At 41.5% G+C, this 13,851-nt stretch overlaps 1 protein-coding gene across 3 annotated transcripts in view; it reads right to left on the bottom strand.

The window, feature by feature from the left end:
• LOC6535307 (D(2)-like dopamine receptor) overlaps positions 1 to 13,851 on the bottom strand; it is a 66,081-nt gene that overhangs the window by 42,935 nt on the left and 9,295 nt on the right. The window lies entirely within an intron of this gene.

Genomic DNA, 13,851 nt, shown 5'->3' with positions numbered 1-13,851 from the left:
GACGGCACAAGCAAGCCTTCACCTCCCCCGAAATCCCCACGGGCAGCGAGCTACTTATGAGACACTCAACCCGGACACACACCGCAGCGAAGTCATCAACCCACACTGGATCAGCAGAGTCAGGATTCCCAAGAATCCAACCGAAGCACTGGAAGGGGCATCCGGGTGAAAAGTGCCGACGCAAGGGGTTTTATAAATTTTCCAAAGTTTAAAAATTCAAGTCGACTCGTAGGTCCCCAAAATTGATTTTGGTTTAAACGACCCCGTTGTAACTCAACGGCCTACACGTGGTGTTCCCTGGGTACCGATTTCTAAAGTTGAATCGGAAGCTAATTCGAGCGGCGAAAAGTTACATACGTACATATATGTATGTATGAAGGCATATTTATTGTTTTTTAAATTTATCTGCTGAGCAACGGGTATCTAATAGTCGGGGATCTCGACTATAGCGTTCTCTCTTGTTGTTTTTTTAATTTATCGGCTAAGTAAGGGGTATCTAATAGTCGGGGAACTCGACTATAGCGTTCTCTCTTGTTTATAATAGTGTGTTGAGAGTGGTGAGCGCAGCTGCGGAATTTTGCGGACGTGCTTTTATTCTTGACTCTACTAAACGCCCATATTTGTTATTTTGGGTTAGGTTTGCCCAGTGAAGTCCCTTTGTGCCTTTGTTTTTGTGTTTCGCGTTTGTGTCGTTTTGTCTTTTGTGTTTGTGTATAATCTTCCATGTTAATTTAAGTTGAATTATATTAAAAAAAGTAATTATATTGATTTCTTTAATTTTAATTTCGCTTTTAAAAGACGATTCGGCGCTTTGTGTGTTTCCACACCAATATATCTTTGATTTATGGTGCACAAAGAAGGGTACCCACGCACTATGGGGAATTTGACCTGTTTTTTTGGCATAAATGTATTTTAAAAGATTTTGCAAATTTAAAAAATTTTATTTTTAACAGATTAAGAATTGATCAAAGATTTATATTATGTAACGCAAATGTAAAATTAACAGTACAATGTTAAAACAAGAGAGAACGCTATAGTCGAGTTCCCCGACTATCTGATACCCGTTACTCAGCTAGAGGAAGTGCGAAGGAGAGTCTTCAACACTGACAGTTTTTGGCGGTTTGTGGGCGTAAGAGTGTTCGTGGCAAAAAGCTTTTTAACAAATCGATAGAAATTTACAAGACCAATACAGAAATGAAAAAATATTTAAACATTTTTCAAAAATGTGGGCGTGGCAGTTTTTGGCGGTTTGTGGGCGTTAGAGTTGGCGTGGCAACATGAATCGACAAACTTGCGCGGCGTCTATGTCTCTGGTGTATGAATGCCGAATCTCAGCTTTCTAGCTTTTTTAGTTCCTGAGATCTCAGCATTCATACGGACGGACAGACAGACGGACAGACGGACGGACGGACAGACGGACATGGTCATATCGACTCGGGTATTGATCCTGATCAAGAATATATATACTTTACATGGTCGGAAACGCTTCCTTCTGCCTGTTACATACTTTTCAACGAATCTAGTATACCCTTTTACTCTACGAGTAACGGGTATAATTAACAGCTGTAAAGTCAGAGCGTTTGTAACTTTTGTAAACAATAATAAGAATAGTGTATGTAAATAAATGCTGTTGTTGTTGTACGTTAAATAACAACAAATTTTTTTTCCATCATATAGAGAATAATATTATCTTTCAGAAAAATATATGTTTGTATGTGTAATCTGCATTATCTTTACATATATTGTGTGCTAAAATGTTACATACTTTTCAACGAATCTAGTATACCCTTTTATTTTACGAGTAACGGGTATAAAAACCAAGTATATTAATCTTGCTGCCCTGTAAACAACAAACAACATATAAAATATTTTGTAAAAATTGTGTAATTCTTCTTCACACACCTTTTATTCAAACTCATGCTCTTCGTTTTCCAATTTAATATTGTACTGAAATTCAGATTCTAGTTCTTTTTCATCCTCTATTGAATTATCCAAGTTGAAGGGACTCTCTAAAAGCTCCAATACGTCTGAAGGAAGAAACATTTTTTTTTGTCGTTCCCTTATCCAAATTTACTGATGATATTTTAGGATCTGCAGTATCGATTGCTCTGTAAAACACGTCTGTCAGGTTTTGTATTTTTCCACATTTTCTGGCGTGATGCGAACGATAAGATTTATAATATTTGTTTCGAGATTCGGCTTCCTCCTCTCCAAAATACCCAATAGGAAGAACGGTGTTTTCAATAATTTCACTTGAGTGAATTAAATTTTGTGTACAGTTGCTGTCATTGGTAGCCAAGGATATTTATCAATAATTACCTCTGCCGTGTTATAACAAAAGGTTTGAAATTTTCGAATAGCTATTGGTAGCTGACACGAGAAGCATATTGAAATAGTTTGCACGTTTGCAATGAGTTGCTCATCAATTCCTGTGATGTTGGATAAGACATGAGGATCAGAAAAGGCACGTCGAGCTGTGTTTCCATCGTTTGTACTTCCAACCCCTCCAACTTTTGGTTGATCGACTTTCAAGGCAAGGTGTTCGCAAAACAAATTCTGAATTTCTTTTTTTCGTTGACGAACCTCTCTCTTATTTCATATGAAATTCAATTTTTCACCATACATTTATAGCCGCATGTAAAATAAATTCAAAAATACGAATCTCTCTGTGCAGAGGGCTCAGACCGTATTTTAAGTGACTGACCAATTGTAAAAACTTTGTGCACTTGAAGTCCTTGTTCCCAAGAAAGCCAGAGGGTGTGGCTCCGCAAATTGAGACGAGTTTTTACCCGTTAGCGCATTTAAAACCTTTCCGTATATTACTGTTAAATACAGGCTAAAAGTGACGTACACAAACTTTTCGCTGTCTAAGACAATTTTGCATATAACCAAGTTGAATATTTGCTGCTTCACATATTCGTCTTCCTTTGTAATGCAGCCCTTAGTTTTTTTTGACAAATTCCAACTTTAACGGCCTACAAAATCTAACGGGTTGCGGCGTGCGGATGTTCCATAAAACATTGCTTGACGCATCTAGAAGTCGTAAAGGCGTTACTGTAGTAGCAGATATACTGGAATTTAGTTCAAGAAATCCTAACGAATTCTTTTGATTGTAATGGGATTGGTCAGAGCTTACATCAAATCCATAACTTAAAATAAGTTCCGCCGATAAAAACTGCGTCCCCTGGTCTTGCATAATATATTCAGCGACGCCAGCTTGCAATTGGACGATGCGAGTTGCAGTATGGGTTAAAAGACTTTGTAGCGTTACTTCAGCTTTTTTATCGCACACGGAAAAATCATTACGTCGGCACATTTTTTTACATTCAGTAACTTACTGGTAGAGTGGATAAATATGACTTCTAGCCATATGCTGAACACATGTACATTTTGAAAAGTGAGGTTACCACCTAAAAATTTAAATTTCTCCCAAAATCGGAAAAAATGTATCTTTAAATTACTATAATCTGAAAAAGAATTAAAAAAGCTACAACATGACGTACATTTCATTGATGCAAACTGCTGCAATCACTTTAAATCTCTATTCACTGGTAAAACAAGTCTTCTTGTCTTCTACTGACAGAAACACATAATACAAACCCCATTGAATAAAACTCATTTTGCAGAATGAAAAAAATCCACTTGGTTGAAAAGATATTGAAATATATATGAAAAGAAATTGTATGAGAGGAAAAACTTATCGTTGCAGATAATTATTTATTGCACGCACAACAGCTGTATTTAGTTGATTTCTTTGTTGTGGCGCCAGTCGGGTGATGAACAAGGGGAATAACGTGTAGTTTCAAGCTTGCTCAAAGAACGCGCCGTAATTGTCCATACAGCCGGAAGTGCGACTATACTCTCCACGCGACGGCGGCTGGAAACAGGTCCCCTGGCAAGGTTATGTCCCTGCCAGAGGATGCTGGCAAATGGTAGTCGGGCGTCCCGGGCTTGACTAAGGTGTTCGACCCGTGCCGAGAGTCAGCCTGACTGAGGGCCCGGGTCACAAAATAGCTCAGTCTCAAACGCAGAGCTTAGGGTACCTGGCGACCCCCTGTTCTAAGAAGCCTTACCCGGGCGTCGTGGATCTCCGCCCGGGTGGACCCTCCTTTTCTCCGCAACTCGTGGGAATCACATGGAGTCAACAAAAATAAATAAAAAGGAGTCAGGATCTCTCAAAAAACCTACCCAAACGGCGGTGACGACTGAGTCTGGCCGTACAAACTTCAAGGCAGAGAAGTTGGCGAGTGAGCCCACCTGCCTGGCCAACACCGCAGGATTGGGTTCGGGTGAACCCCGCCTCAAATCTGAGGCGACTGAGTGCAAGCCGCCCAAAGCCGTCGCCATGGAAACATCTCCAGGCCCTAGTGCCATGATGCCCCCTTTAGGCTCAGCGAAGGACGGCAAGCAACCAGTGGCAACCGGTAAAGGCAAACATACCTACGCAGAGAAACGATCTGCAGGTCAAATCCTACGCAGCCAGGAGAGATCAAAAACGGCTCCTTCGGCTGAGTGGATGAAGAAGGTGGAATGGGCTAAATCCGTTTTGCCAAACTTCGGCAAGGAAGCCCCCAAACCACCCAAGCCCACAGAGGTCAAAAAGCGACCTCCACCTAAGAGGGAGCGCTCCCGGGACGTCCCCTCCGACACCTCTCCTTTGCGGAGATCGCGAAAAACCGCATTCTCCTGGGCGTGGTCGACAAAAACGACCCGAGTGGCAGAATTCCACGTAATAAGTGGAAGTGGTTAGAGGCAGCCCTAGCCATAAAATGCTTTGAGATTCTGGCCAAGGAACCTGGCCCCCCTCCAGTCTGCAAAGACGTGGGATGGTTCCAAGGCGGCGTCAAGGTAATCGCCTGTGACGATGAACGCTCTGCGGAGCTATACAAAGCCGCAGTAAAAGAGTTGGGGGAGGTGTATGAGGGCGCCGGACTTGTTGCGCTGAGCTGGTCCGACGTACCTTGCCGATCCCATCCATCAAGGCGCCGGACCAGATCCTCACCATGCTGCAGCGCAGCAACCCGCACCTTCCCACCTCGGACTGGCGAGTGGTGAAGGTCGACGAAATGGAGAGACCAACAAACCAGGCCATCCTCATTCTAAACAATGAGTCCTTAGCTCCCATTGAGGCCGCTCACGGAAAGCTAAACTTTGGGTTTAGCTCAGTGACCATAAAGGTCTACAAATCGGACTCCTCCAAGGAGGATCAGGAAGGCAGTGGAGGAGTGGTCGAGGAGATCGCCTCCGAGATCGAGGCATCGGAAACCGAGGACGGCTACTCTACCGATGCCTCAATCCTCCGCAGCCTTGCGAACATGGGTCAATTGACTGACCTGGACACATCGGACGAGGAAGGAGCCGATACAACCGTGGTGGAGAGGCCCACAGCAGATGTCCGTGAGGCTTCTGCAGATAAACCTCCACCACAGTAAGGCAGCTTCCGCTGCTCTTCAACTCCATCTGGCTGAAGATGGAGTCGACATAGTCCTAATCCAGGAACCTTGGATAGTGGAAGGAAACGTTTCAGGATTAGGTACTAAGGAATATAAGCTTCTAACAGCTCCCAGCCAAGGTAAAATAAGAGCCTCCATTCTAGCCAAAAAGCATCTTAGCATTTTTCTGCTCCATAATTACAGCAATGCAGACAACGCGGCAGCCACCGTGGAGAGTCAGCCATCTCCGTTCCGAGTGCTGTCATCATACATGGCCTACGAAAGGCAAGAACCGCCGGATGAATTGCTTAGGAGACTGGTAGAAGACAGCGAAAAGCAAAACATAGGTCTACTAATAGGCTGTGATGCTAACGCCCACCATACACAATGGGAAAGTACAGACACAAACGACCGCGGTGAGTCTCTTTTTAACTTTATCTTTAGTACAAATCTCTTCATATGTAATAAAGGTAATCACCCCACCTTTATCATTAAGAACCGAAAAGAGGTAATAGACCTAACTCTCGTCTCTAAACCACTATTAGAGATAGTAACTCACTAGAGGGTGCTAGATAAGCACTCTTTCTGGGACCACAGGTACATAGAAACGACCCTTACAATCAATCCCTCAAAACCACCAGTTTTCACAAACCCAAGGAAAACAGACTGGCAAAAATACAAAAATATTTTAAGGGAAAAAATCCCAACGGATCCCCCTCCATACCCCCAAAACAATCTCTAGTCTAAACGAACTAGTTTCAATCTTCACAAAAACCGGCAACTATGCACTAAAAAAGGCCTGCCCCAACAGCAGGCCCAAAAGAAAAAGAAAACCTCCCTGGTGGTCAGCAGAACTGTCCCCCCTCCGAATAGACTGCAGAACCCTTTTTAACAGGGCCAAGGCAGGAAATGAGGAGGCCCTGTGGACCGCCTACAAATGAGCCCTTGCAAAATACAAAAAAGCCATCAGGAAAGCAAAGCGATCCTCGTGGCATTCCTTCTGCTCAGAAATTGAAAACACAACTGAAACAGTCAGAGTTAGAAAAATACTATCCAAATTGGCCACAACCCTAGGCTACCGTAAAAGAGCAGATGGCTCCTGGACCAGCACGAGTGAGGAATCTCTGGAGATACTTCTAGACACTCACTTCCCAGGAAACAGCCAAAACGCTCTCACCCCCCAAAAAACAAACGCCACACTGGCAAGTATCGAACTGTGCATAGACCCAAAGGTCCTCCATTGGGCCATACACAGCTTTAAACCATATAAATCTGCAGGTACAGACAAAATCATACCCGCACAAATCCAGCATGCGGGAAATATAGCCATAAACTGGCTATTTGACATTTTTAAACGGTCCCTACTTCTGGGACACCTACCACAATCGTGGCTAGAGTTCCGTATAGTCTTCATCCCCAAAGCTGGGAAACCATCACACACGACCCCCAAGGATTTCAGACCAATCAGTCTGTCATCCTTCCTGCTAAAGACCCTTGAAAGAATCATCGGCCTGCATCTGGGATCAACTCTCAACCCTAGTCTCATCACAGACACGCAACACGCCTACAAGAAAGGGAAATCGACAGAGACAGCACTACACTCTCTCGTCTCCAAGATAGAAAAATCAATGTCCCAAAAGGAATATGCACTGGTAGCTTTCCTGGACATTGAAGGAGCTTTTAACAACGTCATCCCAACGGCGGTTACCGGAGCCCTGAAAGACCTTGGGGTGGACCGCCACTTGGTGGGAATTATAAACAAACTGCTAGGCGCGTCAACCCTCACTAGACACGTCAGCAGAGGAACTCCGCAAGGAGGCGTCCTCTCCCCACTTCTATGGAACATAGCAGTCAACTCGATTCTACGCGACATGAAAGGGGGGGCTGCCGGATAATAACCTATGCGGAGAGGGACGATTGGAACTCACAAATACCTGCCCCCCAGAATGCTATATGCTTCTATACGGATGGGTCAAAACTACAGAACAGAGTAGGAGGAGGAGTTTACTTCGAACAGCTAGGCCTACGCACCTCGTTCAGACTCCCCGATCATTGCAGCGTCTTCCAGGCTGAAGTGGCAGCAATAAGGGAGGCCCTAAAACACTAAAGCCGGAAGGCTCACATGTAAACATTTTAAGTGACAGCCAAGCAGCAATCAAATCGATTGGCTCAATCTCTAGTCACTCGAAAACAGTATCGAATTGCCGATCATCTTTACACGAGATGACAAAAGAATTCGTAATCAGTCTTATATGGGTACCAAGACACAGGGACATAGAAGGCAACTGCATCGCAGATGAACTAGCTCGAGAGGGCACTACCGCGCCACTCATACAAAAGATGGGGGGCATGAATGTGCCTTTAGCCACTTGTGAACTACTACTTACGGAAAACCTAAACCGTAACAAACAGACAATATGGGAAGACACCGCACACTGTCGCCTAACACGAAAAATATTGCCAAAAATAAGCTCAAAGAGAACGTCAAAACTTTTAAGATTGACCAGAACAAACCTCAGCACTGCAATGAGAGTCATCACAGGGCATTGGTTGATAGGCACCCATGCCAGAAGACTAAATGCCCCGTATAATGATTTCTGCCGTAACTGTAGGGACGAAGAAATGGAAGAAACAGTAGAGCATCTACTATGCCACTGTCAAGCACTGCAAACGAAAAGACTTGCTCAATTAGAAAGCAGATTCCTGATAGACACGTCCGACCTGTCCGACACCGATCCACATCCCCAGCGCCTCTGGCTGGGGAAACTGCTAACTTCACACGAACCTCTGCGGGCTAAAGGGGAAAACATTCACGGTATCACAACAGACCTCTAATGGTCTAAGTGCGTCGGATAACCGTCGGCCGGTAAAACCTAACCTTGTTGTCGCGCCATCTATAAAAATGTCTAGTATACAGCACTAAATATTGGTCAATTCAGAATGCGTACACTAAAAATTATTTTAATATTCCGAATTTCAGAAAATGGGGTTTGGCCAGAAAAAGGGGTCAAATTTCCCTTAGTGCATTGGTTATGATTTTATCAGTCTTCTATTATGTATGGTTATGTTATATTTGATTTAAAAAAATGCTGCATACTTCTACGGGCGGAAGAAAATGTTGTTGCCCAAAAAATGGGGAATAAAGGCCCCAATCTCAAAAATCTTTTTAGCATATTTTCTTAAGTTCTATAAGCGCATAATTTATTACTGATGGAGAAAAGAGCTGCTATGAAGGCAATAACAGAAGGTAAATCCGGTGCAAAGCGACCACTTTTTGTGGAATTAATTAATAACTCGAGAACGAAGCAACATATTTAAGATCTGTTTTTTGATTTATGTTCATGATAAAAATAGTAATATATTTGAGAAAAATGGGCGTGGTCCTGCCTTCTAAAAAAAAAAAAAAAAACACAAAAAATTAAAAAAATAACCTTAAAATAAACCGATAAAGTAAATGGAGGTTGCTTATCTTGTTTTTAAAAATTATCGAAGTTTTACTTCTTGCTACACAGCTTTTTTCTTAGAAAATAGCATAAATATGGTTGTAAAACTAATGTTTCCCAAAGCTTTAAAACAATTTAAAATTATTTTGTGCATTACTCGTCGTCTCTGTTTTCCATTTTTCCAACAAATTTGCTGTTTTTCACTTTGAGGTTAGACCCTTAAAAGTTAAATTTTGGAGAAAATTTGCAAAAGTGTGTATTTATACTAATAGCATATACTAAGAATTGATAATTCTACAACATCCGTTTTAGAAACGGAGAGTGCCGGACTCACTTTGTTGCTCTATTTAAAAATAGAATACAATACAAAAGTTGTGTTTTATTAGGGTTAGAACTTATCGAAGATTATTGGTACACCACAGTTAATTTCAACAATCTACGATCACAAACACATATTACAAACCACAATGATTGGACTGCATGTTAAAAGTAACACTTGTAATATATGTTTATACACTTTTTGTCCCTTAAGCTTGCAAGATTTTTTAGCGATTAACAAAAATTCGGTTATCGGTGTGGTAGCAGCTGACTAGACAGCTGTTTACTGAACAGTGTCGCCCTCTGTTAAAATTTCAAGTACGTAACATGATAGATTGATGTTGTTTGAATACATTTAAATTTATAAAAAAAAATTTTATTACGACTTTTAAAAAATGGGATTTTTTTCACATAAGGTGGTCGTTGGCCTCATAGCGCATTGTTGTAACCACAAGCAGTGCAACCAGTGTCTCTTGCTCTATTACCACGGCGACCACGGCTATGTATGCTGCTACCACGGCAGCGCCGTCTACGGAATTCTGCCGCAGCGTCTGATCTACAACTCCGTCGCCTAATAGGAGTCTGAGGTCATTCTCACCCGAACTCCCTGGCACAAACCAGAACCCCAACAGATGGATGAAATTCCAGAGTAACAAAAGGAAGGTGGCTTTCGCCCCCAACTCTTCCAGCAAACGGATCCACACACCCGAATCCGCAGAAAAGCATGACGAAGACAACCATGAAAATAGATTTGCCATACTATCCGATACCGAAAAAGATATGGACAACGATAAAACCAGAAACATAGCACTGGCCCACAGCTCTCCTAACGACCTTCAAGGCCCGTCCACCAACGCCGCAGCAGCTCCTGCTCGTCTTCGCATAGCGGCCAGAGATATTAAACAGAAAAGACAAGCCAATCCTGCTAATCCCAACTTGCATCGAGCGGCTACAGCAAAGTCATCGCTCCCAGTTTACACCCAGAAGGCTCAGCCAAAGCTGTTTACACCCATTGTACTGAGAGACATCACTAAGATGAATGAGCCGATCTCATGCATAGAAGAAGTCTGTATCCTTAACAATGTGCACATAAAATCCTCTATCGGGGAGACTGTTAGGATTTATGCAAGCGATTCAGACTCCTACAGAAAAATAGTTCGACAACTTGAAGATCGAGTAGCAGCTCAAAGAAGACAAACCATTCAGAATCGTAGTGAAGGGTTTGCACAATTCGCAAATCCCCACTCACGGCTCTGAAGAACTGCTAAGCTTGGGTCACTGCTAAGCTTCAATACACAGCCAAATAAGTAGGAAGACTGGAGAGTGGATGAACCTCTTCTTCATCAACTTAGAAGCGAAAGACAACAACAAAGAGATCCTTGAAATCCGCTCGTTATGTCATCAGCAGGTTCGAGTTGAAACGGCAAGAAAATCGAACGATCTAGTCCAGTGTTGGCGGTGTCATCTATTGGACAAGCACGCAAACATTGCCTGTTTCAAGGAAGCCCTGAGTATATTCATCGAGCTGAATATATCTATTAACCCAGCAGCGGAAATAGACGAAGCAGTGAGCATGTTTAACGAAAAAGTACGCGAGGCTGCAACAATGGCCAACGACAGGTAGTATGTCGCAGCGCTGTCATAACCGTCCACCTCCAGTGATGTTGGGACTAATGGCAACCAAACGTACACTTCGTCGGCGGTGTCTTCAAAGCCTCCATCTTCTCAATAAGGCGCAATGGCTCAGGAGTGCGAGTAAGTTGCGCGAGGCTCTAGTTGAGTTACGGAAAGTTCAATTTGAACACTTGCTATCCAAAATGGACTACATCAAAGACGCCAACTACTCCATTTGGTCTTTCACCAAAAAACTGAAGACAAAGCCAAAACAATCAGCCCCATTAAAAAACACAACCGGAAACTTTCACTAACCACCTTACCGAAAAATTCACATTTTACACGGCAACTTCTTTTGGAGCTATAGTTATATTTGTAAACTTATTCCTAATGACAATAAACATAAACAAAAAAAAACACAAAAATTAGGGTTGAGACCCACAATCTCAAAAATCTTTTTAGCACATTTTCTTAAGTGCTATTAGATCCATTAAACGAAATCTTAGGTTTCTAACTCTCTCCCATTTCGTTCATAAGATCCTCCATGTCCATGTCGTCACAACTATTAGTGCACAAAGAAAATTTTTGAAAGTTCGACGAAAACGGCAAACAAAGCTGAACTTAATTAAGAAAAATTATAATAATACTGCATTTATGGTATCCTTGCTTTAATGTGCGTTGACCTGCCTTATTGGCAAATTTTTTTTTTAAATAGAACATCTTCTTTAGTTTTAAGGTTTTTTTTTCAGTTTAGAAGGGTTTTATAGGATTCTATCGCGGCATCGGCCACACCACTGGTTTTATTCCTAATCAGTAATGTGATTAAATAATATAAATTGGTACTTTCCCTCTTCTCATACAAAATGTTAGATATGTTATTTTTTCATGTAAGGTAACTTTTCTGTTTTACCGGGTTGTAGGCCAAGTAAGGGACATCCGTAAACATGTCTGACTTTACACGCCTATTTAAGAATTCTTTAACGAACTGCTCTTTGCCGAATGTCTCTTTGACGATTACCAGTATAAGTTGGCATGTGGAAGTATTTGCATTTATTCCCTTTGATTTTTGACCCCCGCCGGTACAGAAGTTGAGTGCAGCCAATGCACTTGCATTTATCTCGGACAAGACGGGAATATAATTGTTTCTTTTTTCTTTTGAATTGACCTAATAGATGATTTGGGTTGTCGGTTTTTTTTACTTGTTCTTTTCTTTAACTTAGCTTATACTTGTACTGCATTATACTCATACATTAGTATTTATTACGTGTTTTTTGTTTATCGACTTCTTACATATTTATTTTAACTTTGTCGTTATTTTAAGCTTTTGCTTTTAAATCCTATCGTGTATTTCTTATAATTTCTTTGTGTTTACTTTGGTAAGAAAATTATTTTTCTCTTCTTTTTTATTTTGTTTTTAGCTTACGCGATTAATAACATTTGTGGCTACTTTGGGCCACAAAGTGGTAGCTACTTTGGCTACTTTAATGTTACGCGTGATCCTTTTTTTTCGAAGGCTCTATTTTTTGGTCCGTGTTCGGGAACCATTTAAAAGATCATTTAGCTCTTCTTTAAAAAAAATGCCTGATTTATTTGATTAATTTCAAGGAACTGTCGTTGTTGTCGTCCGAGCCGCTGCTGACGGTATCCTATGTCGTTGGCATTCCCACGACATGCCCTGTGCAGACTTTCTGCGCACATGGCGGATACTCTGCCGTCGTACATATGTATTATACATAGCTGGAGTCAATGTGCCATTTAGTTGTTCTTCCTGTACTGTTGCTTGTTGTTAGGAATACACTGACTGTCTGCGCGTGGCAGATGTGCATGGCATTTTGCTGTCGCCTGCGCCAACAGGACATTTCTCGTTCTTCAAAAACCCAACGGGCAAGTCCACTGCACATGCAAAGACTATGTCAAACTCAACGCAAAACCTATTCCCGACCATTACCAAATTACCCATATTCACTATTTTTCAAAGCAGTTCCTACAATATTTTCTACGCTGTTTTCACACCATTTGACCTCATTGGGTTCCTCTACATTCCGCTCTGAAAAATGCCACGCAGACATTCCAAAGGTTTATTGACAACATCAACCGCGGCATCAATTTCGTTCACTGTAATCCTTAATATGTCAGACACACCCGAGGAACACGAAGATCATATTTGAACTGTTTTGGGGATTCTTCGCAAGAATAGACTTTGCTGGCCAAAAAATGGCTACATTTTCTTGGTCTGATATTTTTTCATTTTTGTATTGGTCTTGTAAATTTCTATCGATTTGCCAAAAAACTTTTTGCCACGCCCACTCTAACGCCCACAAGCCGCCCAAAGCTGCTACGCCCACACTTTTGAAAAATGTTTTGATATTTTTTCATTTTTGTATAGGTCTTGTAATTTTCTATCGATTTGCCAAAAAGCTTTCTGCCACGCCCACTATAACGCCTACAAACCGCCAAAAACTGTGTTTAAGACTATACTTCTCCCTTCCACTAGCTGAGTATCGGGTATCAGATAGTCGGGGAACTCGACTATAGCGTTCTCTCTTGTTTTTATACTTCAATTAATCTCCGTAGCATCCATCATTTCACCGCTGGAAGGCCTTTCAACGCTGGAACTGGACACATGTGAGTTCGTATTTCGTATTGTCGTAGCGTATGCCATACCTACATTCTTACAAGAACATTTCATATGAATATAAAGATTAGGGGGTGACTGAAAAGAAAACAAAAACATATATATCTAAACCTTGAAATTAAACGAAATTGAAATGACTGAAGGTGACTGAAAAGAAAACAAAAACATATATATCTAAACCTTGAAATTAAACGAAATTGAAATACTAGAGAGCCCGTTACGAAAGGACATTTTTTATATTTTTATTTTTCCATAACGCGACCCCATATGGGCTAGCATTCTTATTCAAAAATATTTCTAACCTTATGCATAGTTCGTTTGATAGAAACCCCAACATTTAACCATAAATATCAAGATAAGACATTACAAAATGAATTAAATGAAATACTTTTAAATCTTAGGAAGTGTA

This window comes from Drosophila yakuba, chromosome 3R (assembly GCF_016746365.2).
Source record: "Drosophila yakuba strain Tai18E2 chromosome 3R, Prin_Dyak_Tai18E2_2.1, whole genome shotgun sequence".
NCBI classification, from domain to species: Eukaryota; Metazoa; Arthropoda; class Insecta; order Diptera; family Drosophilidae; genus Drosophila; species Drosophila yakuba.
This window is presented reverse-complemented; position numbering and strand designations above follow the sequence as displayed.